Source organism: Protopterus annectens, chromosome 7.part0, assembly GCF_019279795.1.
Source record: "Protopterus annectens isolate FY-2018-M chromosome 7.part0, PAN1.0, whole genome shotgun sequence".
NCBI classification, from domain to species: domain Eukaryota; kingdom Metazoa; phylum Chordata; order Ceratodontiformes; family Protopteridae; genus Protopterus; species Protopterus annectens.
In genome coordinates, this window is record NC_056739.1 from 1,044,996,515 (window position 1) to 1,045,021,636 (window position 25,122).

Sequence of the window (25,122 nt, forward strand, 5' to 3'; positions counted from 1 at the left end):
CAAAACCAGTCTGTAACTGTGGAGGCTTATTAAAAGTCTTTTTTCCCCTATTTGTGTGCTGGCTGCTGTTTTGACAATTTGATTGCCTTTTTGAGCCTTTACACCTGCCGTCCAAGTGGAGGCTTTGTTCATTGGATTTATAACAATAACTAAACTCACAACTTTAGAAAACTCACACTCAAGAGTTTGAGATCTACGTCCCAATGCCATTGCAGTAAATGAGATCTGAGGTATGTAAGGTTCGTAGAACATTATGGGTAAAGGGAGAACCTCGAGAGTTCAAGTGTTCTACGATCTGGAAGAAGTGTCTCAGTCAGATCTGAGGATCGGATCCGAACCCAACATTTGAGGAATGAATGAAAATGAAAATATCAAATCATAAGTGTGAGTCAAATAAGATGTTGTTTGGAAGTATTCTCTGTAATTGTTTACTGATATCTGTGAAAACTTTATTCCTGTGTAAATTTTGCCTCATTAATATCTTCTATGCAAATGACTTCTCATTAACAGTGCAAACAAACTTTCCGAGAGCAGATATTATAAACTCTTATCTATGTCCAGTTAATGTTTGTGCCTTGCTTAGTCATGAATAGATGATACCACTTTCTTCAAAAACATTTTATTTAATTTTATTACAAAACTTTATCTATGGCCTTTAAAATTTTTGGTTTAGTAAATATTTTACCTGGCGAAAACAGTTACAGTCTTAATGCTGTTTACTTAGTTATCCATTTGTCGATAGTTATCATTTTGTCTGATACAGTAAATATTTTGAATTAATAGCTAATGTTATTATTTTAAGGTTTAAGTCTTCTTTTTCACTATAATGAAATATGATCCTTTTGGCACTACCTTATCTTCAGGAGCCGTAGGGTTAATTGTGTATTGCTAAAGGATAGCAAATCTAGGAATACTTAGGTTTTTGTATACTGATTTTTTCAAAAACTATGAAGAATTTATTAATGAGGGGTTTAAAGTCTAACATTTTTTTTACTTGTCAAGGCAGTCTTATTTACCCTTACCATTATATATTACTTTCTTTCAGAAAGTATGGTTATGTGTTTAAGCACTGGGGTAGTTCTGAAAGGGTTAAGTGCTACAATTTTAAAGGCAAGTCCTGTTAATTTGGTGCATCTTGCCTATTGTGCTATGGAGAAGGTAACCACTAAAATAAGATTTAATCAAAACGAAATAGAAGAGAAAGAATGTGTTTTTTATAATGTGAATGGTTTACATAATAAGCAAAAAATATTACTCATGCATTTAGCATTTAAATCTGAAGCCAATGTGTTCTTTCTTCTTCAGGAAACACATATGTTAAAAATAACTGGGACAAAGAAAAGAAGAGAAAATGGATTAAATCTGTTAGTGTATCAGGGTGTAATACTAATTACAAGGCAATCCTAATTAAAAAATCTTTTCATGATACAATTGTTATTCAGGAATCGGATGTAGGTGGTGCCTTTTTGTATCCCAAAATTTACATTTCCTAAAGCCTGTCCTGTTTCTGAATTTATATGGCCCGTGTTCAAAACAACAAGATTTTATTCTTGAAATTTACAACTTACTGAATATATTCCCTGATTATTATTATATCTTAGGTGGTGAGTGGAATGCAGTAATAGCCCCATTATTAAATAGATCCAGGAGATGTAACTCATATAACAATCAAGCTTCACTTGCTTTAGCTGATCTAATGTTTGACTTTAACCTTACTGACCCTGCTTCTTTAGATGGTAATATTCCACTAAAGAATAAATTTACATATTACTCAAAATGCTACAAATCTTGGTCAAGAATTGATTTTTTTCCTGGTCTCAGAAATCCTCCTGAAGGGAGAAATTAGATACTTATCAGAACCAAGATTTTGTTTGGACCATTCCAAAATTACATTAAAACCTGAGTGGTCTAATAAATTTAGTCCAAAAAGTTTAGGCTGGAATTGGTCTCTGAATCCTAACTTATTGTACAAGGATGGTGTGTTTCAAGACATAACAAATATTTTAGAAGACTTAGAGAGTAATCTAATAAATGTAAATATCTATTATGATGTCCAATGGGCAGTGTGAAAAGCTAAAATAACAGGAGACTTAATTCAAAAAGCAACATATTTTAGGAAATTATATATCAGAGAGAAGATAAATTAGTAACTGAAAAAAATTGAGATAGAAAAGAAGCTTCAAAGTGCACCAGATTCCAAGTTAGAGTCTCATTTAAGTAAATTACAGAAAGAACTATACCTAATACACCAAAAATATTGTGCATTTCATGAAATGAAATTCTTGGCTAAATACTCTGAATAGGCACAAACCCCCTCGAAAACTTTAGCAAGAATAATTAATATTATTTATTTATTTTACATTTGTTAACCGGGTTAGTCTGGCTGAGCTTTTGGCTAATTTTCAGCAGAGACCCGGGCAAAAAAGCTCCTCAGGACTAGAAAACAATTTATTAAATTTTAGTAACATAGTAGTAACATAATAATAATAATAATATATAATAATACATAATAATAATAAACGTTAAGAGGAAAGCTGTTAAAGCACAAATAAAACCAACCAAGCCACAGCTTCAGGGATAAAGCCAATAGATATCCAGAAAACCAAGTGGTAAAAATACGCTGAGATGTAAAAACCTTCTTTTATTAACGCATACAATTCCAACAAGTAGGCACGTTTTCGTTGCTGAATGCAACTTCATCAGATAAAACAGACAACTCAATGCATGGTTTAAATACATGAATAATTAACCACATGTAATTCCAATTAACTGATTAAAGGAACAGACCTTAAAAATGCTGTGTACTGAATAGTATAACGTTTTACACTTGTTGAATAAAAAATTAGTCTACAAAAATTAACTAATTTGAAAATGTATAAATATAAACATTTTATGGACCACAATTAATACCACAATACATAAAATCAACTTTCTTCAACAATAATCATAAAAACAAGTTAAAAACTTCCTACAGAATGTAAGGAATGTAATAGTATATATATCTAAGCTATACTGGCCTTAAGTTTTGGATGTTTTAAGGTTGGATGAGGCTATTACATCTTGTCCCAAAGCAGATTTTCAGGACAATTTTTTGATTATGAATTTAATGAAACTGGTATTACATCACAACTTCATCCATTTCGGGGGAGAATATTACAAGCAAACTTCAGGGGTTGCTATGGGGGCAAATTGCACCCCGACATATGCTGATATTATTCTCTCTATCTGGGAACGTAAATTTGTACTTAATAGTACTTTCAAACAACATTGGGTAGCTTACTATAGGTTCCTGGATGATATCTGTATTTTCTGGACAGGGTCCCACAGGGATATTCAGGAATTTATGGACTACCTAGCCTCTACAACGGACTTTCTTACTTTTACACACCAAATATATGATGATAGGGTAGAATATTTGGATGTCTTGCTTAGTGTGAATACACAGGGAGGTTTTAAATCAAATGTACATAGAAAACCCACTTTTTCTAACAGCTACATTCACTTCAAAAGTTTACACCCGTTGCACCAAAAAAGAGGTATTGTCAAGGGACAATTCGTCAGAATATCACGCATGACCTCAGAGGACGAAGACTTTTTAACGGAATGTCATAGATTGAGCTCTATGTTTCAGGACAGGGGCTGTCCTGAGGATTTTATTAACCAAATCAAAGAACAAGTTATTACTGGCAGAAAAGACAAGTATACTCCTATTTTAGGGAAAGGAATTACCCCACAGAGTCAGGACACACATGAAAATAATATGGATTTCCATCATGCCTTTATCACACAGTATAGTACCAACTCAAGTGATATTATGGACATTATTTCACAGGAGTGGGATGCATTTATGGCATTTACTGATTTGCCAAACTTGCAAGGCAAAGAAATGAGGACTGTTTTTAGTAGGGGGAAAAATATCAAAAGCTTGTTAGAACATGGTCCCATTCAGAATAAATCTGCACGTACCCGTAAGGGTACGTACAAATGTGGGACCTGTCCTCAATGTTCAAACATTATACAGGACGAACAAGTCACCCTTACAGCTTTGAACAGAGTTATTAAAGCTAGGGAATATTATAATTGTAATAGTCAAAGGGTCGTATATCTGGCTATATGCACACAATGCCCGGCATATTACGTGGGCAAAACGGAGCGCACCCTTAAGCGCAGGATTTACGAACACATGTATGATGTACAAAAAACTAATATCAATAATGCTCTGTACAAACATACATTGACATGTCCCACAGCCAGATATAAATTTTTCGTCTTGGAGAGTATATATAAGGACCCTAGGGGGGGACCATGGCAGGCCAAGTTGGAACAAAGGGAGACTCATTGGCAGATCTCCCTGGATTCGAACAAGAAACCAGGCTTGAACGATTATATTTCCATCAAGCCCATATTAAAACTTAAGGCCAGTATAGCTTAGATATATATACTATTACATTCCTTACATTCTGTAGGAAGTTTTTAACTTGTTTTTATGATTATTGTTGAAGAAAGTTGATTTTATGTATTGTGGTATTAATTGTGGTCCATAAAATGTTTATATTTATACATTTTCAAATTAGTTAATTTTTGTAGACTAATTTTTTATTCAACAAGTGTAAAACGTTATACTATTCAGTACACAGCATTTTTAAGGTCTGTTCCTTTAATCAGTTAATTGGAATTACATGTGGTTAATTATTCATGTATTTAAACCATGCATTGAGTTGTCTGTTTTATCTGATGAAGTTGCATTCAGCAACGAAAACGTGCCTACTTGTTGGAATTGTATGCGTTAATAAAAGAAGGTTTTTACATCTCAGCGTATTTTTACCACTTGGTTTTCCGGATATCTATTGGCTTTATCCCTGAAGCTGTGGCTTGGTTGGTTTTATTTGTGACATAATAATAATAATAATAATAATAATACATAATAATATTAAACAAGCAATTCCCAGATTTTCATTAATACATTATGAAGGCAAGTTGTTTAAAATTACTCAGGAAATTCTAAATATCTTTGAAATGATTTACACAAAGATCTATAGCCCACCTAACAGCCAGGTATCAATTCTTGAATGTGAGGAGTTTCTTTACTACCTCAACTTCCTGAAAATTAGTAAATTATAAAAAGAATGACAATGTCTCCTTTACGCAACAGGAAATTCAATATGTCATAAACAAATTGAAACCAGGCAAAGCTCCTTGTTCAGATGGTTATACAGCAGACTTTTACAAAACCTTCATCCAAAAGTTATCAAACATCCCCTAAAAATGTTCAGTTATATAAGACAGCATGAGATTACTGATCTTTATCTAAATAAGACAAAGTGAAGGCTGCCATCCTAGCTAGATAGAATTTTGTAAATAGTCATTTGTAAATATTAATGTAATCCACAGGCTTGTTCTACAAATGTAAAGAGAAATATATGTTATGATTAAACTATATGTTGTACTGAACTTCAAAAAATGTAACCACAGTGCACTCTGCTGGAAGAAAGCTGATAAGTCAAGCATTGTATGACTGTTTGATCTCAAGCTCGGAGACAGAATGTATGGGCCAGGAAAATTTCTCTATTGTCTTGATTTAAGAGATAATTACTAAGGTTTTACATGTATTATGTCTTTTATTGCTGTGGCTTCCTGGCCAGGTGTAGCTTACTAAGAGATGTAAATTTTTAGTTTCTGTTAGCCTGGGAACTAAAGAAGTGATAAAAATGATGTAATGTGAAATGACTCAGCAGTACTGGGTGTTTATCAATTTAAGACTTTCTCAGAAAGATTAGAGCATTTTGGATTTTGTCTGAAGAACATCCACTCACCAGCATGTGCTTGCTCTGTAGGTAAGATATTTATTTAGAACAGTGATTTCTCTTAGAGATAGATAGAAATAGCCAGAATAGTCTGGCTGTTTTCTATATGTATGTCAGACTATTCTACAATATTATTTTAAAGTTTCCTGTGATCTCTGAATTCTGTAATGTCATTGTGTTGAAGTAATAAGTATTGTCTTGTGTTTTTATTATTTATTATTAAATAGTTTTAAACCTTTCTACTGTGGCTGTTTTGTGTAGAGATAATTTAAGCTCTAGAGTACTTGCATGTATTTGGTGATACTGTACAAAGCCACTCCAATAGTCTTGCTGTTCGTCACACTTACACTAATTGGATAATAATATTGCACAGTAAAATTGGACATGCTTTGGTAAGGGCTTTATTAGTAGCTGATAAATAGTGGTTGGTGGCAGTGGATTACTACCTTATAGCCTGGACAGAAAGGGGCACAGCTGGAGAACCTATGCCAGCCTTCCCCAGGAGTGTCTGTGTGTTTGTATATAACTCATATGTTAAAGGGTGTGTGTGTGTGTGTGTGTGTGTGTGTGTGTGTGTGTGTGTGTGTGTGTGTGTGTGTGTGAGCTACTTGGGCAGGGACAAAAAGCACTGGTTGGGCAGAGAGGGTGTTGGAGGTTTTGGCTTGACCACTAGGCTGAAATCTGTACCCTATAGCTGTGCCAGTGGAGAGTCTTATTGGAGATCTGGAGAGAAAGGGAGAAACCAGCCCCAGACTGAATGTAATCTCTCTATGCTTTTAAGGGAAATTGTACTTTACTGTGTGTGTACTTGTTATCCTTCCCAATGTACACTCCCCTCATTGGTGCTGGTGGTGAGGATTGAGGCTCCTTGATTACCGGGCCAGTGCACAAGTGTCACAGACAAAAATAAAAAACAATTTTTATTCCAAAACATAACTCTGATAAATCTAATCTGCTCAATTATAGGCCAGTTTCATTTATAAATATAGATATAAAAATTATGTCCACACTATTAGCAGAAGGACTTAAGAAGGTCTTACCTAATATTATATCATCTGAGCAATCTGGATTTATGAACAATAGGCAGACCTGGCACAACAGTTTAAAACTAGAGTCAATGATTCAACTCCTTAAACACGACAGAAATCCAAGATACAGCCTTGTATAAGATGCATCCAAAGCATTTGATAAAGTTGATTCAAATTTTCTATTTAGAACACTAGCTTACTACGATATACCAGGGGAGTTTATTGAGTTGATAAAGGTACATTATAATAATTCATACACATCTCTCTATATAAATAAAGAGGCCTTATATCCCATCAGAATACTAAATGGGACCAGACAGGGATGCCCTCTATCCCTTTATCTTTTTAATTTATATATTGTGCCACTATTTTTGTATATATCCCCAAAAAAATTACATCATATCCCATGCATTCTGAGTACTAAAGTCTTTGCTGATGATTTGAATTTGAACTTATCCTCAGTTGAAAAATTTTCTAAAATTTCTAATTATGAAATAAATCAGTCTAAATCTCTTATTTTCCCAATAAACCCTTCAAGTCATAAAGAAACATATTTCCCAGAACTTGGTATTGAGATAAAATATGCACTTCATTATTTAGGAAAAACTTTTGAACATAACCATCAGTCTATGAGGCATAGTAAACTATATAAAACCTGGGCCAATATTCTACAGGATATATATAGATGGAGACAAATGAAACTATTGCACCTGTCTAAAGCTTTAATAATTAAAATGAACATTCTACCTAAATTATTATATCAATTTAATGTGTCAAATATAATTATTCCTATAATGTTTTTTAATAAAATAAATGTAGAACTGTATAAATTCCTCTGGAATCCCAAATCGGCCAGAATAAGCTATTCAGTACTCATATATCCCAAAGGGAATGAGGGGCTAGGCTTGCCAGATTTCCAGTTATATTATGACATAATCTGTTCAAATAGAATTATACAAATTTTGGAATTCAGGCCCAGTCGCATTGAGTGGACCCTTCATTGGGTTAAAATTTGGTATGAACATGCTAAAGGGACTAATATTAATCCAAAAGCTCTTCCCTTTCTTAAAATAGAAAACTGTAAGAAGCTGAAGCTACATCCCTTTCTAACACATAACATCAATGTATTTCAAAATCTCCTGGAAACCTTAAACTTAAGCAAGACTCTTATCTTGTTACAGCTTATTCACCTGAACCCAAATATTACATTAAATAATAACATGATAAACTTGGAAAAATTCCCGATTATTAAAAACTAGTAACTATGGGACATTCAAAAATATAGAGAATAATCCCTTGAACAAGTTAGATTAGCCTTCAATTTACATAAAGGATATACTGCAATATTAAGGCAAATCAGACAGCTTATAACTGCCGAGGCAGCAGTGTCAGATTTATTTTTTATTTATTTACATTTGTTGACCGGGAGAGTCCGACTGGACACAGGTCCATTTTCAATGGAGGCCCGGGGAGAAAAGCTCCACATTAAGTATTACTTACATTATACAGTTAAAAAACATAGCATTTAAAATACAGACATTAGTCCAGCTGAGGACATAAGACAAGAATAAAACATAGATGCAAAACAGCTGTAGAACATAGTAGAATTTTAAAATATGGTGACATATACTAAACATGGTTACAAATGTAGTTGAGATTCATCAGTGAACAACTGATATCTGATATCAGTATCTGCATAACATTACTAAAAACTCTATCCTGCAAAAAAGATGGCACCCAATGTATATAAATTAAGTACTTCAATTAAATAGCAATTGTCTCTTTTATATTCTAAGTATTGGTGTGATATGAACAGGGAACTCATGGATGAACTGAAATCCCAGGCTATTAAATCCACTCTCAAGCTCACTCCATTCCAAAATCTCATTTATACACAATTAATTATTAATAATTATGCATATTTTACACCAGTGAAACTTAATAATTTCAATCCAAATATCTCTCCTCAAAACCCATGCTGCCCATTTCCCAAAGCTGATCTACTGCATATCCTATGGAACTGTAAATATATGCATAAACTTTGGTGTTCTCTGAAGGTGAGATTAGGAAAAAAATGGGCTATGAAAAATAAACACTATCTTGGTAGTTTGCCATTCTTAATATCACCACCTATAAACTTTCAAAGCAAAAAATGCATATCTTAGTAACTCTTTTTGCCTTAGTTAAACTATACACTACTCAGAATTGGTTAGGCCCCTCTAAACTTTCTTGGATAGGTTTCCGAAGTAGGGCTGTTAAATATATATCCTCGCATACACTTAAAACAAAGAATATGAATAAACGTTCCTACTATCAACAACATTGGAACCCTTTCCTAGAACATATATTAAAATAGGCTGTTAAATTATTATGCTCCAATTAATGCAAGTAGTTATAAAATCTTGTGAACTCCAGTGGTGATATTATTTAGATGTTTGTGATAAGTCTGTACTACCTCCTTTAAGTAATCCAGTAGCATGACTGTTTTCTTTTTTATTATTCTGTTATTAAAACTGCCTTCTTTTTGTAGCACTGATTGTACAGTTTGTTAGAGTTTTTTATTCTCTTGACGGTCTTTTATATTTTTCATGTCTGTTTTGTTGCTTTACTGCTTTAAATAACACTGTAATTGTTATCTGTCAAATTAACAAGTTTACATTATGAAAATAAAATATTCTTGAATAAAAAAGAAAATATCAGATCTTTAAATTTTATGAGGGACAGACCAAAAACATAAGTCAAAAATCTGGACAGTTGAGAGATATATTTCTATTATACTAACAAACCAAGAAGAAAGTCCTTAATGTGATGTTCACGTAATAAAAATCGAACTGTAAAATCTTCTTTCAGCTTTCCCGGTTAGGGGTCACCACAGCAGATCACCTGTCCACTCATGATTGGCAGTAGAGTTTTACGGTGTTGAGTTGCCAGCTCGGTGCCCAACCTTCCACAGAAGGCACACACATACATGCACTCACGCCTAGGGCCAATTTGGAGTATCCAATCCACCTCCACCTACAGTATGTCTTTGGGATGTGGGATGTGGGATGTAACCGGAGCACCCGGAGGAAGCCCATGCGACCACAGGGAGGACATGCAGACTCAGCACAGAAGATCGAACCGGAGAACCGCTTGCTGTGAGGCGACAACGTTAACCTCTGCACAACTGCGGCCTTCCAAAAATAGAACTGTAAAATATAACTATAAAATACCTGCTCCAAAATAATCAAATAGAAAACAGGTAGTCCATAGCTGAGCTAAAAATGGAATATCCTTTATTTTTTTTATAATACCAACAATTATTCACTCTATGTAACTTTATAATTGCAAACTCAAAAGTAAATTTAGCAAGGATCATTATTAAGAAATGGGGGGGGGGGGGGGGGATTCCCTGCTAATATGCTCCTGAAGTTATTGTACTACTACAATAATTGACCCCCCCCCCCCCCCCCACCACACACACACACATAATGTAGGTGTGACAATACCCCTTTGGGTGTATGGTACCAGTCAAGGTGGGAACGCTCCCACCTGCACAGTCCTACTCCCGGGAGTGTTCTTTTTAGATTTACACCAAATGCTGTAACAAAATCATGCTTATTTGAAAACGAAAGACATTTATAAGTGTGTGTATATATATATATACGATCAGTTTCATAAATGCAATTATGTTTCTACTTCCACAATGCCTTGGTTACTCCTCTGTACTGCTCACTTTTCCTACAAAGCCAAACGAATAATCTCACTAAACGGCCTACACGGTGCGTCATTACGTTCTCCATGAAATGTCAACTTCCCGCGACTTGAAGCGCCAGTTTTTAAACAACCACTGATATTAACGCATTTTTTTCGCTTCAGTGTAGTATGCAAACAGCTGTGTGTATGCCCTTTTAACACTTTCGCTTTTCTTACTAGTCCTGTTGTAGTAACCAGCTAATCCTGCCTGTCTTCTGTCACCTGTCAAAAGTACATCTGTAAAAAAAAAGAAAGGAGGGAATTAAATTATGATTGGTTTCAGGTTACCATTTACAAGTCAGTAGAAATTTGTCGTGCGATACACTTTCCAGTATACGTGAGGATGTATAATATTAAATTAAAGAAATAGAATATTTTTTATACGCGGATTATGTTTATGGATTTAATTTTTTGAATTATCACTGTCATCATATAATCCGGTAAGTCTGTGTTTCATGAAAACGTTTGTCATTTTGAACTGTTTAGTAGTCTCTATATGTTACTAAGTTAACAGACGAATATCTACGTATTGTGTGATACAGTTGTATTAGTGATTGGACTCGGTGTTTTAAGGTGCTGTAGAGTTTAAATCTTACCAGTGTAACTTGAGCAGTACTAAGTTTTGATGTGTGACATTTTCTGTTTTGTGCATTGCATCCCTTTAATCCATAAGCAGTTACGAAGTCAGCAGCCTTTTCTTTTTGAAGGTGAGAACGTTGGTACATCTCTCCACTGCATCTTCCAACTGTCAAGCATTACGAACTGTGCATGCATTTTAGCTTTCACGCTGTAGCAAGGAACATAGCTCTCAACCTTCCATCTCCAAAATGAGGAACACTCGTCTTCGTAATGTAGAACAAATGGCAAAATGTGGAACACATGCTAATGGGTTACTAACAACTTCAACTAGGAAGGTCATAGGATGGTTAAAATATGCTGGTTTTACTTATAAAGAATATCCTTTAATGAATTAATATGATTAATTTCTATTTACCACGGATTTCACTTAAAAAAACCCTAACACTGAATGTGCCACAGACTCTATCAATGTGGAACTTTGAGGAACATGAACTTTTTAAGACTCCAAACGAGGTACGTTCCTCGTAGTGTGGTACACTTGAGAGGTATGGCAACTTGCCATTGGCAAGGAGGAGTACTGTGTAGCTTGGTATAGGCAATGTGCTGAAATAGAGTTGTCAACTGTCAGGATATTTTCCTGTCAGTCAGAAGGAATTCAGGATTTCTGTTGTGTAATTCAGTTTTGGTGAGTACTTGTCTGGTATTGAGTCATTCTGAGAGCTGACATATTTCTGAAGTATTTTCCCAATTAGTTGTACTGTTTCACAAGGATTTCCAGTTTTATTAGAAGTACTTTGTCTTGACTGGTTTCCTGGGTGACGTGAAATGTGACAATTAGCCGCATTTAGCCTAATTGAAATAATTATTTTTAATAATGTATGTTAGAAGTATGTAAAAACTCTTGAGTGTTGGAAACAATGAGTCTATCCACCAGCTAAACTGTAAGCTCTCTGTAGTAAAATTGTGTTAAGCTTTTTATCTGCAGTATAAATAATGTTGTAGATATGAATAAAACCTTAATTCAGAAAAAAAACTCTAAAACACACTATGCAGGAAACAATGTAAACAATATGTAAATATTCTTTCTTTATTCCTAGTCCTCGTTTCCTAAGTATGGTTTTTAAACTACAGAGCTTATCTTGTGTAATAGTTTAAGCAAACAAATCAGTCATTACTGTCAACTGTCCAGATTTTCAGGGATGCCCCTAATTTTTACTCATATTTCAGTTCCATTCCTCTTAATCCATCCTAAAATTAACTTCAACAATTGGCTTAGTTTCTGGTGTCATTCTAAGGTGATCCTGTACCTGTCAGCCTGGGATGACATGGCAGATAGACCACTCTGCTTTGCCAGAGATGGTCTTCATCTGTCACTTCTGGGATTTTGGTAACTGGCTAAGGCGCTTTCCTCCCACATAGTGACCTTTTTTTTTTTTTTTTTTAAAGGGGGATATCACAACAACAAAATTCATGATGTAAAAATATGTTAAAAAAACAACTTCAAGATTATGTAGCTAAATGCTTATTTATTTTTATTTATTTTATTTTACATTTGTTAACCGGGATGGTCCGACTGGACACCGGTCCATTTACAGCGGAGGCCCGGGGAGAAAAGCTCCACAGTGGAGATTGCAATCAAAAAGATAGTACAAACCACATATATCAATGATCAGTGAAGTAAAAAAAACAAATATTTTCAGCAACGAGCGAGATATAATACAGGTATAAAAGTCACATACAATCACACTTGTAACAGTAATTTATAAGATGGGATACAAAAAAATAAAATCGCATGGTAAAATGTTCGTATTAGTCAGAAGTAAGATAATTAACCGTAAAATGTTTACAGTAGATATGGTGGGAAGGACTGTCTATAGTATACTGAGGTTGTGAAATTTATATAATGCATGGACATAGCCATTTATTCATAAATAAGATGTGATTTGAGTGCGTTTCTGAAATGCGTGTTAGTTGGGGCAGAAGTAAGGGTGGGGTTGTTCCAGGTTCGAGCTATGGTATGGGAAAATAGAGCTCTCCCTGCATTGTTATTGGCCTTAGTGATGGAGAGGAGTGATTTATCAGAGTGGGGAGGATGATTTGTTCTGTATAGAGAAAGTAACTGGCTTAGTGCTGGGGTTTTCTCTGGACATCTGACTTATAGGCAATGACTAACTGATGGAAATTGAGTAGCTGGGGAAGTTCTAACAATTTTAGACCCCTTCGTGATTCACAGTGATCGGTTCGGAAAGTGGAGTTATAAGCAAACCTGGCAATTTTATTATAGCATGATTCCAGCCTGCCAAGATCATGTTTTCTGAGTAGGGTGAGAATTTGTGCAGCATGCATTAGGGTGGACAATAAGATGAGTTATTTATTTATTTATTTATTTATTTATTTTACATTTGTTAACCGGGTTAGTCTGGCTGAGCTTTTGACTCATTTTCAGCAGAGACCCGGGGAGAAAAGCTCCTCAGGACTAGAAAACAATTTATTAAATTTTAGTAACATAGTAGTAACAACCAGCTATAGGATCTTACAAGCAGAGACCTGGAGAGAAAAAAAGCTCCTCAGGCAATTCAGTTTGGGCTGGTGTGATTCTTGCCTGATGTGAGAGGAATTGTTTATGCCTGTACAGGTTCCCATTTTTTTTTATGGACATTTTGTACAGTTTGTGAGAAATGGATGTCAAAGAAGAGGTTATTGTCCATTTCGACACTGAGGAGTTTGGTGTGTCCAGAGGGAGATATGATGGTGCCATTTTTGGATGAGATTGTAAAGGATAGGGGGGTAGCTCTAGATTTGTTGGGGGTGAAAAGTAGCAATTTGGTCTTGTTGGGGTTAAGAATTAGTTGGATATCTGTTATCCAAATTTCCACAAAACTGAAAGATTCTTGAGTGAGTTATTGAAGAGAGGAAAGGGATGGAGCAGAAGAGATGAGAGTCGAAGCATGCAACTTAATATGTGACGGCATTAATGCTAGGATTCTAAATCTAAAACTGCACTCACTGGAAGCAGCCCTCACCTTAGAAGATGCTGAAATCTGTGCAGTCACAGAGACTTGGTTTAAGGCCACGGAAAGCACCCCAGCCATACCAGGTTATAATGCCTTCCACACATTCAGACTACAAACTGAAAGTGTGAGAACTAAAGGAGGTGGAATATCAATATTCATCAAAGATAAATTCACTTCACCTCTAGGCGGGTTAAACAAAATTATTCCCTTGAACTAATCCAGGTCCAATTGACTGTAGATAAGACCCCTCTCTAAAGTTATTGCCAGTTGTAGGACCACCCCCCATGAACCAGGATACCCACAATACATATTTGGATTTACTTGAATCGCTCAAGATACAACCAAATACCCTGGTTTTAGGTGACTTAAACCACCCATCTGTAGAGAGGGTAAATTATACATGTGCTAACACTTGCCCAAAGGTTCTTGGACTTCATCAACTCCACTGCCTTAGACCAGTTGGTTGACACCCCCACAAGGGGCCCAAACAGTCTGGATTTGGTGCTCACTAGCATGGGTGATCATTGCACCACCCCATATGTGCAGCCATCCCTAGCGAGGTCTGATCGTAAAACAGTCTCATTAGAATTAATACCATCTGACACCCCCCCCCCCATTAGCAGCAACTAAACTAAAAAACTTCTCTAAAGCCAATTACAACCTAATACATGATGGCATTAATAGCTTCATAGCCGCTGCCCTCACTGATGGCATGGACACCTATACTGGGATTTACACCAATGCCTTGTATAAGCATCTGTACAAATGTATTGACTCACCCATACCTGACAGGATCAAAACAAGATCCTCAAGAAAGAACAAGTCTGCCTGGTGGGCATCCATCATTAACAGGTTATACAGTAAGGGACAGAAATTGTTGTCCAAGAGCAGAAAGAAACAGTCTCTGAATTGTAAGCATTCCCTCCTCAGCTTAAACGAGCAAATAAGACACCTCGTAAGGCATTGTAAAGCTAACTATGAATCCATATTAGTCTCCTTCACTAAGGATAACCATAAGACCTTCTTTAGCTAAGTCAGAAACCTTAAAGAAAAACCCAGATCTGCTCAGAACTGGTTGTTAATGGCACCACCTATATTCAACCTGCAGAAATAGCTAACCTGCTAGCTGACAGGTTCAGGGAAAACTTCTCCCCACACAATATCCCCCAAAGCATCCCTACCACCTACCATCCACCTAGTATCTCTAAGGCGCAAGTTGTAAACGCTCTCTCCAAAGACAAATACAGCCTGTATGGCACCTGATAATATCCCAGACTGCGTTCTAAATGGATTAAAACAGGGCCTAGTTGTACTGCTGGGTACTTTTTTTAACCACAGTCTAAGCACTGGTTTTGTACCTGCTGAATGGAAAACAACAACCATCATCTCGTTACATAAAGGACCCTGGGAACTATAGGTCCATAAGCGTGACCAGCCTAATCTGCAAGGCTGTGGAAAGAATGATCATGGACCTTATCAACAAAGATATGAGAGCTTCCTTCAAACGCTCGACCTGACACAGATCGGTTTAGTTAAAGGGAGATCCTGCCTCTTGAACTTGGACTTCTTTGAGATGGTCACCAAAGCCCTGGATGAAGGGAAATCCATGCATATGGCGTACCTGGACCTCACCAAGGCTTTTGGCACTATTCCTCACTCAGGCATCATTGATAAACTCACCCAGCTAGAGATCAGCCTGTATATTGTCAGGTGGGTTGTAAACTGGCTCACTGACAGAGTCACCTATTTTGCCTGTGTGCATTCTACCTCCACCAGCAGACCCATAACCAGTAGTGTTCCACAAGGATCTGTGCTGGGGTCCTTGTTGTCGGATGTGCGGGCTAAAACAAAAAGGACTGTGGCTGACAAAGTTTGCCGATGATTGCAAACTGGGTGCAGTCATAGAGTTCCCAAGTGAAGTCAGCATCCTATAAGAGGGTCACAGACAAACGACTGGTGCCAAAGTCATGGGCTAAAACCCTATGCAAAAACTCCCTAAGCATGCAGTCAGTGGTGAGAGATTTGTGCACACAGGTTGACAGCAGCCTTTCTTTTGACCACCATGTCTTTCTGTATTGTCCACCTCATAAGTAAGGACATTGCATCCAGAGAGAGAGAGGTTATAAACCCCCCTGTACTCCTCACTCATCAGGCCAATAATCAAGTACAATGCTACCTCTGGTATTTACCTTACCAAGCACCTGCAGCAACTGGAAAGATCTCAAGGGTTTCTTACCAAGAAAATTCAGGATCTTCAGCATATGTCATATGTTGACTGACCTGAAATTGCTGTCGCTCTACTCTGTGTCTTACAGACTACTCAGAGGTGACCTCTGCCTTGCATATAAAGCAATCTCAGATCCTGCTGTAATGAAACTGCTGCACATTTGTAAATCAAATGGTATAAGATGCACTCGCTGTAGGGAACTCAACCTAGTATGTGACATCAACAGGACTTGCTGGAGAGACAGATATGTTTCCCAGAGGTTACCTCTTCTCTGGAACAAACTTCCAATTCAGGTGAAGCAGAGCCCCTTGCTGACCTTATTTAAGCCTAATTTGGATGACTGGATGGAAAACTGCAAGTTCATCCTGGGAGTTTTACCTGTGTCCTTCTTGGACAGGAGCAGTAGTTATACATTAATATTCTTGGGAATAGGGGTGGTACTTGGCTAAGCATGTAAGAACCCTAGAGTCATTTGCCTAGTAACCTCATATGATCCTATGAAAAGTTGTGACATTTGGAGAAAAGGTAGTGAATTATTAATAATGGAAATAATTAAGATTATGGACCTTTTTATTTCAGAAATGTATATTGATTCACATTCTCTTATTTTCTCAATGTCTTGTTAGTAATACTAATATTTTAAGTGTCCCTATTTCAGGCTTTGTCCCGAATTCTGCTGAGATTTGTCCCAGACTGGTAGAGAGCTATGAACTCAGTAGTAAAAACAAAATTACAAATAAGGTATAACAAGTGCAACATGTTTATACAACTATCTGTTAGATTTGCAGTATTATTTCTTGATTCTTCAAAACTGTTGCTAGCACCATTAGCAACTTTGAAAGACAAGGAATACACATTTACTAACTGAAATGGGTTGGTCACTGGATGGGACAAGGGTCGGGGCTTTTGTTAAAATGTAACCACTTCCAAGGTGTCTCTAAAATAATTAGGGACATTGTGCGATATGCAGTGTTAGCCAATGTTATTAATATTGTGTGTGAGAAATCAGCAAAAGGATGTAGCTAATACTGTTAAATTGCTAACTAAATATAACAGCACAGAGTTTTTTTAGGTCGCGTATCAACATTGTATAAGCTCATGTGGTTTAGAAGGAGGCATTTTACAATGATGGTAGCTAAGTGCACCATTCATTTGGTTTTGAATGTGGTTTGTGGAAGAACTGTGTTCTGGGTATCACTAATTTAATTCCAGAGGATGGCCTAATGGATAAAGTGTTTGCCTTACAAACACAAGGTGCAGGGTTTGAGTCTCACAAGGGATAATTGGCTAGGCTTAAAATGGCTCGCAAGGGCAGTTAGCTTAGTGCTAATCTATGAACCTATGAATGTAACTTGGATTTGTGGACTTGTGCACCAACCATACTTCTCAACCTGTAGACATTGAAAATAGACAAAACTAAATCCTGCTAAAAATCCAGACGTGTAATTAGTATATTTGTGTACTGAATATAATTTCTCCCACTTCCAATAGTATTGTGGGGTACTACACTAATGCAAATTAGTGTATTTTGTCATAATCATATTTTTTATCTTGTATTTAGTGTGTGATGCAAATATGGCAAAACATCTTCCTTTGTGTTATTTTTATTCAGATTTTCCAAAGCAGACTGTAGTGGTATATAAAGTACTCCACTTGTTGAAAAGCTGTTTACCTTTAAACATTAACACAACCAAACTCAAGTCATAGCATTGCTACATATATTTGACAATATAGTATAGTTAATCAGAAAAATGGAGTCTCTGCTTTAGCCAAAGTCAATATTGGTATTGTCAGTGGTGGAGTAGCCCTGCTACTACTAGAGGAATGAGTTGTTTCCATACTGTTCAGTTAACCACATGAGTACACTGCAGTCTTACACTGACAGAATAACTTTCCTTATAAATTTTTATTTTATTTGATTGTGTAACATACTTCACATGAAGTATTTGGTGTGGTGATTTGCATTGTGCAACATACAAACAAAAAAGTTACTACCAAAAGCATCAGTGGTATACTAAATACATGTATCAGTAATGGCTCAACGTCCCCTTTGTATTTTTTCCTTGGTTGAATTTTATTTTATGTCATCACTTAAAAAAACCGAGAAAGTGCCGTTATGTAAATGCTCTTACCATAAAAGTAGATCACTGCTGCAGTGGCTTAAGTTATATGTGATGTGCTTCCAAGGAGCTTTTCCTTTGGATCACCTCCAGAGTTTTTAGAGCAGCTCCATGTACCATAGCTGCACCTGGCATCAGAATACATGTCCTGCTAAGGATTTGCCACCCTATAGACTTGCCACCAAAGCTTTTAAGGTGCCCCCATGCACTGTAGCTGCTCCTTGTGTCAGAACTTAGGAAAGAAAGTGAAGCTACAGCACCAATCTTCATCACTTTTTTGCCTTGAAAGAAGGAATCCTGAGTTTTAGAAATCAGTACTATGTCCTAAAATAACTAAACTAATTACTGTGTGAAAAGAAATGCAAATTCTGGGGGTCAGTGGGTGGTACTGCTACTGCAGCAGTGATCTATTTGGAGCATCTACTGTTACAGAAATTGTACTTAGACCACTGTACAATGATCTTCATTGGATCAATGCTGTAGTAGCCTGAGCTATTTGGAATGATTACCAAACCTTAGAGATCATGGGAGGGGGATGGTGGGTCAGAATTTGAGACCTTGCCCCAGCAAAGCCAAACCTGGATCTAGAGTAGGAGTCCAGTTTGTAACGCGTGGTAAATGTGTGAACTGACAACCAAGTAGCTGTCTTTAGCATAGAGTTCCCCTTTTTCCAAAATGGCACAGAAGTAACAAAAGCATGAGTATTGTGAGCTCTGACTGTGTGTCGAATTGATTGTGGTATGCATAACAACATTTTAATACCTTGGGACAACCATTCAAAATAGTCTTGTTTAGATACTGCTTGTCCCTTCTTTCTACCTTCATAAGGACTTGGTTCTATCAGTATATCTGAGTTGCATGTGATTGTCTGTCTAAATTATGGGGAATCCTTTCACACTCAGTTGTAGGCTCAGGAAAGAACAGCAGAATAATGGCCTAGTACAATGAAAACACCACTTTAGATGTGAAGGAAGGGTTAGCTCTCAAGGAAACCCTAATCATCATCAACCCATTTTCTACATAGGGTCAGGGTGCCATGTCACTTTTTGCTGTCTCTTCTTATTTAATACCACTCTCCTACCAATCTCTTGACACTCATGCCTGAGTGTTGCAGGTCTTCTCACACAATCCATCCACCTTTTGTGTTGGATGCCCTCATTTCCTCTTGCTTTGTTCCTTTCTGTCGCAAATCTTCTCTTCCCCAAATTGTTTTCTCCTTTCCTGCACATGAGCCTTAATCACCATAATCGGTTCTCTTTGACCTTTTATGCAGATGGAGCTACTTTGTATTATGCTCTTTTGTCCTTGTTTCTTTGAATGTTCCACAGTGTGCATCCTATCACTCATCTCTGCCATGTCATCTCCATCACCTCCAGCTTCCTCAACTGCTGTGCCTTTACTGCACAATTTTCTGTACTATACAGTAGTACTGGTTGCATCACTCTTGCTCACTTTTTACTTTTGAGTTTCTTTGACATTCTTCTCTCATATACTACCCCTAAAACTCTGTGCCAGTTGGCTGCAGTCCCTCTGATACATTCTAGCTCTGACTTCATCATTCAGGCTTCCATTCTCCTTAGCCACCCCTCTAAGTTACTTTAAGCTGCATCCCAATGTTCAGCTGCTTCTGATTTCTCTCATTTGCTACTATTACAGTTGTCTTCTCTGTACTCCATTTCATCTCATGTTCCTTCAGTTTTGCATTCCATTCTCGTATCCTTTTCTGTCTGCATACAGTAACTTTGTTGATCTTTCCCCATTGACCTGTTTGCTAATGCTGTCCATCACCACCAGTATGAACAGTGGGTTCAGAGCTGAACCCTAATGCACATCCACTTTCACTGGGAACCCCTGTATAAGACCATACACTGTTTGTACTTGAGTTATTGGGTCCTTTTATATAACTTGTACTAATTCTACCAGTGTTTCTGGGACTTGGAACTTTGAATCCCCATAGGACTGCCCAATGGGTCTCATAAAAAAAAAAGATTTTACAGTCTTATTTAGATATGCAACTGATGCATGTAACTCCGTATGAATTACAGGATAAGTAAGTTCTGGACACACAGCAGGTGTTGTGACGATTACTTCTGGCTAACATCAAAGATTGAAATGATGTTACTTTCATGAACTTTAATCACATTTTGACTTGGGAATGAAGTCCATTCTCATCTTGGTATTAGAAATCTGAAAGACTTGGAGCAATTTAAACTGAGAGAAACCCTATCCCTAAAAATGAGATTAGGATGGTTTCCTGAACTTGGATATACCTATGGCAGAGGTCAGAGAGTAATTAACAGGACTGTTTTTTAAGATAAGAACTTCAACTGCCTCCTGAGTGGGTTTAAAGAGAGCTAACACAAAATTAAGATCCCACTTGCTTAAGATGTGGAAGCAAATGCAAAAACCCATTTGAAAAATAATGGTAATGTATAAGGGGCATTTCTAAGGGCAGGCAAGTAGAAATGTCCTACTGGTGAAGCTTAATGGAACTGTAGGAAAGGCCAACTGATAGCTTTCACAAATATTGAGGAACCAGAGGCATCTGGTTTTATACTGCAGCCTGGTTCATAGAGAAGCACCATCTTGAAAATATCTTTCACTTTCCCCAGATATTTTCTTGTAAAAGGTTTCTTGGCCTCCCATAATTACTGCTGCACATCCTCAGAAGAAAAAAGTGCTTTTAGAGAGTTACAAATCTGTCATCCAGGCCATCAACTAAAGAAGTTGAGGGTTAGGGTTATCAAAGAACTCACGTCTTGCGTGTGCAAGTCCATCCTGTGAGGAAAACTTTTTCCAGGTCTAGAGTCATGGGGTCCTGGAACTGAATGTTTTCAATTGTTTTGGCTGGAGGCAAATAGATCTGTTTGTAGAGCTCCACATAGAAGGTCCAATTCTTGGAAGACCTGTTGGTTTAACATCCATTCATGAGGCTCTATTCTGGTTCTGTTCCGCTTGTCTGACACAAAATTCTGCTCTGATGGAAATGTAAGTTGCCTGGAGGGATAAATTGTGCTGATTTTCTAGATCTCAGACCACAACAGCTAGTCTGCAGAGTAGGATATGGTCCCTCCTTGTTTATGTACTGCATTACTGTGATAGTCTGTGATGACTAGCAAAAAACTTGGAAACTAGAAACAATTTAGAGGTTGGAAAACATGCAAAAGGGCCACCAATCATTTCCTTTACATTTGTGTTTTAATATATTCAGTCTTTTCCAAAGGCCATGAACCTTTATTCCATTAGATACAGCCCCACATCAAATGAAGTCTGAAGCACTTGTTGTCCCCTACCGAGTAGCAGGCTGTGGGACAAAGCAAGACCTGGGCTGAATGTCAAGTGATGCACCCACCAATTTAGCTGTTTCCACAAACCCCAGAACAGGAATGCAAAATGACAGGGAATACTTGTATTGGGGGTCCAGAAAGTTTTGATGAACCATTGAATTTTCCTTAAGGAGTCTGTCCAGAGGAATCATGCGAATAGTAGAGGCATTATACTCCAAAATTCTGAGCTATTCTATGGGAGATGCTGAGTTACCTTGGAGAATTCCAGAAAGTAAGTCACATGAGTGAGCACTTTGTTCTGAGGAAAAGAAATCCCAGACAGAGAAAAAGGTTCTTTACCAAATTGAGGATTTTTTGACAAGTCTTGAAGGACTGATTACTAGTTGTCTAGGTATGGAATAGTGTGAATATCCCACAACACGAAGGGAGCTACTAATGGAGCTAGATACTTTGTAAACATCTTGGCAGTAGTGGACTGCCAAAGGGTACAACAGAAAACTGGAAATGTGACCCAGCCATGCCAAAAAAACAAAAAAAACTGTTGGATATAATATCAAGCATCCTTTAAATCTAAAGTTACAAGGTAGCTACTAGGGGAATGAGAAGCAAAACCAATTGAATGGAGAACGTTTTGAATTTTGGAATTTTGATATGAAGGTTCAAAAATAAAGTGTCAACAATGGACCTGCTGGAATCTCTTGGTTTTGACATCAAAAACATTCTTGAATAAAAGCCCTGATCACTTTCAGATGGGGTGAGGGTGGGCACAGGTTCTATAACACCCTGAGTCAACATTTGATAGAGAATAGGAGGGAAAAGGATAATTTGAGAGGGAGGGTGATTGGGGGGAGGACCCCCTTGAAAAAAATGAGATTCCCACTGCCAATGGCAACCTTCACGAATGAAGACTAGCACCAAAGAATTTGATGTTATACTTTGCCAAAGAGGAAACTGAATGTCCAGAATATGGGACCAGTTCACATATGTGAAGGAAAGATGGGGATGCTCGACATACTCATTCTGGTGTTTAATTTGATGTTAGGCTTGGGGAAATAGAGCTCTTGTTTCTGGATCTACCTTGCCATTGTTTTTTGTAAACTTGCTAATTGGAAGTTTTCTGGAAATACCTGGAGTGTGATATGAATGAGGGGTTTGCATCTGGGGAAAGCTGTCTGAAATATTTCTGAAATAGGGCTGAAAAATCTGAGTAACCCCATAGATGATTTTACCCCAGTCGTCAAAACATGGCAGAACCTCTCAGAGGAAGGATCAAACAGTAGATCCTTATCTGAAGGGGCATTAACAATTTCAGAACTAACAAAAAATTCTGAGAATGTAATCTGGCATAATGTCTTGGGACAGAACCCACAGTATCTACCCTGAACATTGCATCAGCTCTTTTGTATGCTTTGTCACCTGAGAAACCAAAGACAGAAGTGCACACCATAGCCTCTCTGGTAGGAAGATCAACAGTTAACTTCCTAATATCATGAAAATAGGCAGAGAAATCTAGACATGTCAGTGTGATAGTTCACAGTTTGAAAAGCCATTTCTATGGAAGAAGCATAAATCTTTCAGCTAAAACTTTCCAAGGTTCTACCCAGTCTCTGAAGGCACTGGATTAGCAGATGAGTTTAGGAGAAGTGGATTTGGTAAGGCAGTCACCATTTGATCTGCCCTAGGATTAACAAATGAATATTTCAGAGACTGGGGCACCTTACACAGTCTTTCATGCTTCTAGGAAGAAAAGACTGCATGCCAATGGAAGTCTAAGCTGCTAAAAACATTCTTTAGGGGAGGTAAAACAGGGGGTTACCAGAGCTTGCTAAGGAAGAGTTTCCTGTAGTAAGTCATATCTCATCTGAGAGTACAAAATATGTTTGTTCTCAGTGTAACATGTCACACATTTTAGTGAAAGTACCCAAAAAAAAGATACGACTCATTAAGGAATCCGGTGAGTAACTTCCCTTAAGGTCAGAATCTTCCCAGGCAGAAGAGGAAGACAGATTCCATTATAAAGGCTGATCTTCAGGTGGAGAATCAGTATCTGAGAGGGGAGCAAACTTCCTTTGTTTCACAGGAGGAAACAAGTCTGTGCCAAAAGATTGGAAGGTGGATAATAAACCTTTCACAAAGTGCAGACAATCTTCACTGGAAGTGGAGGAAGAAAGCTAAGCTTAGTTTTATTTTATTTATTTATTTTTTCTAGGAGTCCGTTAGGAAATGGTATGGCCACATGATTGATCCCTACTGTGGGGAAAAATGTTACTCAGCAGTGTGTGTGTGAGGAATGTCTTATGGTACCAAAAAGAGTGATTCTCCCTGTCTCTACAAGGGTAACTCAACAGTCATTGAGGATGTGCCAACCTCTCATTTCTTAGTGACATCCAGTGGGCCAACATGACAGGGATCCAGAGAAGAATAAAATATGGTCCGAGAAACAACGCATGGCCACAGTGGAGTCATTAGCTAGAGGCTGAGGCACAGAAGCTGAAATAAAAACTTTAGCTTTCTTAGTAGTATGTCTTTTCTAGCAGACTGGGGAAGGATGAAGTGATGTACTAGGGCCCACGTTAAGACTGAAGCAAGAGAAGGGGCATCTTAAAACTGGCAGGATTAGGAACGGACAAAATACACATCACCTGAAGAGCAAAAGCACACACAACCAGTCACATCTTTAAGGAGGGAAAACTAAGAAATAGGAAAGGATACCACTGAAAACATATTTTATGAAAAGCAGAAAAAAAGCTGCCCTAGGTAGAAAAAGAAGGCCTCCATATGGGAATGTTCTAATGGGGCTAATAAAATCACTTGCAGTGCTTTTTATAGTAGGTTAAACACAAAAATAGAAAGCAATCCACATCTGGGAACTTATCCGCCAAGTCAGGAAAAAGGACTGAAGATGGACCTCTGAAACACACTGAAGGCTTCAGTTAGAATGTTTTTAAGTTTGGAGCTGTAGCTGTTCCTTATTTCCTACATTTTGATGCAGGAAGTAGCTACTGCATTTACGGGGTGGCCTAAAAGCTTTGTAGATGAGCCAATGAGTAACTTATCCCTGGCAGGGTATCCCAAGTATCTTGGGCTACTACAACAGCTGCTTAAAACAGAGCATCATGAGAGAACAGTGTGTAGTGTTTGTTTGTCTTTTTGTCTTTTCGGCTTTTCCCGGTTAGGGGTCGCCACAGCGGAACTCCGGTCCGCTAATGATTGGCAGTAGATTCTTATGGTGCCGAGTTGCCAGCCCGACGCCCAACCTTCAGCGAAGGCACGCCCATTTATGCATGTCTTTCGAACGCCACTCTAACGCAGGGAGGACATGCAGACT

General features: G+C 37.4%; 1 protein-coding gene across 2 annotated transcripts in view; it reads left to right on the forward strand.

Annotated features, from left to right (window-relative positions):
- The first annotated feature begins 10,674 nt into the window (after positions 1–10,674).
- The window catches only part of CEP152 (centrosomal protein 152), a 2,961,597-nt gene continuing 2,947,149 nt past the window's right edge, over positions 10,675–25,122 (forward strand). For both annotated transcript variants that reach the window (XM_044077591.1, XM_044077592.1), the window contains exon 1: positions 10,675–11,007. The gene's annotated coding sequence lies outside the window, so the exon portion shown is untranslated. The remainder of the gene's footprint in view (positions 11,008–25,122) is intronic.